Here is a 6,000-nt window from a genome sequence, read left to right as displayed (position 1 = left end):
GGGGACACTGCATAACAGTCTGATATCTGGGACACTGTATAACAGTCTAATATCTGGGGGACAGTGTATAACAGTCTAATATCTGGGGGACTGTATAACAGTCCAATATCTGGGGACACTGCATAACAGTCTGATATCTGGGACACTGTATAACAGTCTAATATCTGGGGCACTGTATAACAGTTTAATATCTGGGACACATTTTAACAGTCTAATATCTGGGGGACACTGTATAACAGTCTAATATCTGGGGACACTGTGTAACAATCCAATATCTGGGGACACTGTATAACAGTCAAATAAATTGGGGACAGTGTATAACAGTCTAATATCTGGGGGACAGTGTATAACTGTCTAATACCTGGGACACTGTATAACAGTCTAATATCTGGGGGACAGTGTATAACAGTCTAATACCTGGGACACTGTATAACATTCTAATATCTGGGACACTGTATAACAGTCTAATATCTGGGGGTATTGTATAACCTTCTAATTTCTGCTGGCACTGTATAACAGTCAAATATCTGGGGGTACTGCATAACAGTCTAATATCGGGGGACACTGTATAACAGTCTAACATCTGGGGGTACTGTATAACCTTTTAATATCTGGGGACACTGTGTAACAGTCTAATATCTGGGGGACACTGTATAACAGTCTAATATCTGTGGACACTGTATAACAGTCTAATATCTGGGGGGCCCTGTATAACAGTCTAATATCTGGGGGAAAGTGTATAACAGTCTAATATCTGGGGACACTGTATAACAGTCTAATATCTGGGGGGCACTGTATAACAGTCTAATATCTGGGGGACACTATATAACAGTCTAATATCTGGCTTACAGTGTATAACAGTCAAATATCTGGGGGACACTGTATAACAGTCTAATATCTGGGGACAGTGTATAACAGTCTAACATCTAGGGCACTGTATAACAGTTTAATATCTGGGACAAATTTTAACAGTCTAATATCTGGGGGACAATGTATAACAGTCTAATATCTGGGGGACAGTGTATAACAGTCTAATATCTGGGGACACTGCATAACAGTCTGATATCTGGGACACTGTATAACAGTCTAATATCTGGGGGACAGTGTATAACAGTCTAATATCTGGGGGACTGTATAACAGTCTAATATCTGGGGACACTGCTTAACAGTCTGATATCTGGGACACGGTATAACAGTCTAATATCTGGGGGACAGTATATAACAGTCTAATATCTGGGGGCACTGTGTAACAGTTTAATATCTGGGACACATTTTAACTGTCTAATATCTGGGGGACACTCTATAACAGTCTAATATCTGGGGACACTGTGTAACAATCCAATATCTGGGGACACTGTATAACAGTCAAATAAATTGGGGACAGTGTATAACAGTCTAATACCTGGGACACTGTATAACATTCTAATATCTGGGACACTGTAAAACAGTCTAATATCTGGGGGTATTGTATAACCTTCTAATTTCTGCTGTCACTGTATAACAGTCTAATATCTGGGGGTACTGCATAACAGTCTAATATCTGGGGACACTGTATAACAGTCTAATATCTGGCTGACAGAGTATAACAGTCTAATATCTGGGGTGCACTGTATGACAGTCAAATATCTGGGGACACTGCATAACAGTCTGATATCTGGGACATTGTATAACAGTCTAATATCTGGGGGACAGTGTATAGCAGTCTAATATCTGGGGGCACTGTATAACAGTCTAATATCTGGGGACACTGTATAACAGTCTAATATCTGGGGACACTGCATAACAGTCTGATATCTGGGACACTGTATAACAGTCTAATAACTGGGGGCACTGTATAACAGTCTAATATCTGGGGGACACATTTTAACAGTCTAATATCTGGGGACACTGTATAACATTCTAATATCTGGGGACACTGTGTAACAATCCAATATCTGGGGACACTGTATAACAGTCTAATATCTGGGGGACAGTGTATAACAATCTAATATCTGGGACACTGTATAACAGTCTAATATCTGGGATGCTGTATAACAGTCTAATATCTGGGGGGCACTGTATAACAGTCTAATATCTGTGGGTACTGTATAACAGTCTAATATCAAGGACAGTGTATAACAGTCTAATATCTGGGGGAAAGTGTATAACGGTCTAAAATCTGGGACACTGTATAACAGTGTAATATCTGGGATGCTGTATAACAGTCTAATATCTGGGGGGCACTGTATAACAGTCTAATATCTGGGACACTGTATAACAGTCTAATATCTGGGGTACAGTGTATAACAGTCTAATATCTGGGGGACACTGTATAACATTCTAATATCTGGGGACACTTTATAACAGTAAAATATCTGGGACACTGTATAACAGTCTAATATCTGTGGGTACTGTATAACAGTCTAATATCAAGGACAGTGTGTAACATTCTAATATCTGGGGGAAAGTGTATAACAGTCTAACATCTGGGACACTGTATAACAGTCTACTATCTGGGACAGTGGATAACTTTCTAATATCTGGAGGACACTGTATAGCAGTCTAATATCTCGGGGACTGTGTATAACATTCCAATATCTGGGACACTGTATAACAGTCTAATATCTGGGGGTACTGTATAACCTTCTAATATCTGGGGACACTGTATAACAGTCTAATATCTGGGGGTGCTGTATAACCTTCTAATATCTGGTGGCACTGTATAACAGTCTAATATCTGGGGGTACTGCATAACAGTCTAATATCTGGGGACACTGTATAACAGTCTAATATCTGGGACACTGTATAACATTCTAATATCTGGGGGACAGTGTATAACAGTCTAATATCTGGGGGCACTGTATAACAGTCCAATATCTGGGGGACACTGCATAACAGTCTGATATCTGGGACACTGTATAACAGTCTAATATCTGTGGGCACTGTATAACAGTTTAATATCTGGGACACATTTTAACAGTCTAATATCTGGGGGACACTGTATAACAGTCTAATATCTGGGGACACTGTGTAACAATCCAATATCCGGGGACACTGTATAACAGTCAAATAAATTGGGGACAGTGTATAACAGTCTAATATCTGGGGGACAGTGTATAACAGTCTAATATCTGGGACACTGTATAACAGTCTAATATCTGGGGGACAGTGTATAACAGTCTAATACCTGGGACACTGTATAACATTCTAATATCTGGGACACTGTATAACAGTCTAATATCTGGGGGTATTGTATAACCTTCTAATTTCTGCTGTCACTGTATAACAGTCTAATATCTGGGGGTACTGCATAACAGTCTAATATCTGGGGACACTGTATAACAGTCTAATATCTTGGGGGTACTGTATAACAGTCTAATATCTGGGACACTGTATAGCAGTCTAATATCTGGCTGACAGTGTATAACAGTCTAATATCTGGGGTGCACTGTATGACAGTCAAATATCTGGGGACACTGCATAACAGTCTGATATCTGGGACATTGAATAACAGTCTAATATCTGGGGGACAGTGTATAGCAGTCTAATATCTGGGGGCACTGTATAACAGTCTAATATCTGGGGGCAAGTGTATAACAGTCTAATCTCTTGGTTACTGCATAACAGTCTAATATCTGGGACACTGTATAACAGTCTAACAGCTGCAGCTATGGTATGACAGTCTAATAGCTGGGACGCTGTAAAACCGTCTTAAATCTCGGACACTGTATAACAGTCTAACATCTGGGGGACAGTGTATAACAGTCAAATATCTGGGGACACTGAATAACAGTCTAATATCTGGGGACACTGTATAACAGTCAAATATCTGGGACACTGTATAACAGTCTAATATCTGGGGGAAAGTGTATAACAGTCTAATATCTTGGTTACTGCATAACAGTCTAATATCTGGGACAGTGGATAACTTTCTAATATCTGGAGAACACTGTATAACAGTCTAATATCTCGGGGACTATGTATAACATTCTAATATCTGGGGACACTGTATAACAGTCTCATATCTGGCTGACAGTGTATAACAGTCTAATATCTGGGGACACTGTATAACAGTCTAATATCTGGGGGACAGTGTATAACAGTCAAACATCTGGGGGTACTGTATAACCTTTTAATATCTGGGGACACTGTATAACATTCTAATATCTGGGGGACAGTGTATAACAGTCTAATATCTGGGGACACTGTATAACAGTCTAATATCTGGGGGGCACTGTATAACAGTCTAATATCTGGGGGACACTATATAACAGTCTAATATGTGGCTGACAGTGTATAACAGTCTAATATCTGTGGGACACTGTATAACAGTCTAATATCTGGGGACACTGTATAACAGTCTAACATCTGGGGCACTGTATAACAGTTTAATATCTGGGACAAATTTTAACAGTCTAATATCTGGGGGACAGTGTATAACAGTCTAATATCTGGGGGCACTGTATAACAGTCTAATATCTGGGGACACTGCATAACAGTCTGATATCTGGGACACTGTATAACATTCTAATATCTGGGGGACAGTGTATAACAGTCTAATATCTGGGGGCACTGTATGACAGTCTAATATCAGGGGACACTGCATAACAGTCTGATATCTGGGACACTGTATAACAGTCTAATATCTGGGGGACAGTGTATAACAGTCTAATATCTGGGGGCACTGTATAACAGTCCAATATCTGAGGGACACTGCATAACAATCTGATATCTGGGACACTGTATAACAGTCTAATATCTGGGGGCACTGTATAACAGTTTAATATCTGGGACACATTTTAACAGTCTAATATCTGGGGACACTGTATAACAGTCTAATATCTGGGGACACTGTGTAACAATCCAATATCTGGGGACACTGTATAACAGTCAAATAAATTGGGGACAGTGTATAACAGTCTAATATCTGGGGGACAGTGTATAACAGTCTAATACCTGGGACACTGTATAACAGTCTAATATCTGGGGGACAGTGTATAACAGTCTAATACCTGGGACACTGTATAACATTCTAATATCTGGGACACTGTATAACAGTCTAATATCTGGGGGTATTGTATAACCTTCTAATTTCTGCTGGCACTGTATAACAGTCAAATATCTGGGGGTACTGCATAACAGTCTAATATCTGGGGACACTGTATAACAGTCTAATATCTGGGACACTGTATAACAGTCTAACATCTGGGGGTACTCTATAACCTTTTAATATCTGGGGACACTGTATAACAGTCTAATATCTGGGGGACAGTGTATAACAGTCTAATATCTGGGGACACTGTATAACAGTCTAATATCTGGGGGGCCCTGTATAACAGTCTAATATCTGGGGGAAAGTGTATAACAGTCTAATATCTGGGGACACTGTATAACAGTCTAATATCTGGGGGGCACTGTATAACAGTCTAATATCTGGGGGACACTATATAACAGTCTAATATCTGGCTTACAGTGTATAACAGTCAAATATCTGGGGGACAGTGTATAACAGTCTAACATCTGGGGCACTGTATAACAGTTTAATATCTGGGACAAATTTTAACAGTCTAATATCTGGGGGACAATGTATAACAGTCTAATATCTGGGGGACAGTGTATAACAGTCTAATATCTGGGGGACACTGCATAACAGTCTGATATCTGGGACACTGTATAACAGTCTAATATCTGGGGGACAGTGTATAACAGTCTAATATCTGGGGGCACTGTATAACAGTCTAATATCTGGGGACACTGCATAACAGTCTGATATCTGGGACACTGTATAACAGTCTAATATCTGGGGGACAGTATATTACAGTCTAATATCTGGGGGCACTGTATAACAGTTTAATATCTGGGACACATTTTAACAGTCTAATATCTGGGGGACACTGTATAACAGTCTAATATCTGGGGACACTGTGTAACAATCCAATATCTGGGGACACTGTATAACAGTCAAATAAATTGGGGACATTGTATAACAGTCTAATATCTGGGGGACAGTGTATAACAGTC

This window comes from Hemiscyllium ocellatum, chromosome 38 (assembly GCF_020745735.1).
Source record: "Hemiscyllium ocellatum isolate sHemOce1 chromosome 38, sHemOce1.pat.X.cur, whole genome shotgun sequence".
NCBI classification, from domain to species: domain Eukaryota; kingdom Metazoa; phylum Chordata; class Chondrichthyes; order Orectolobiformes; family Hemiscylliidae; genus Hemiscyllium; species Hemiscyllium ocellatum.
Note: the sequence above shows the minus strand (reverse complement) of the source record.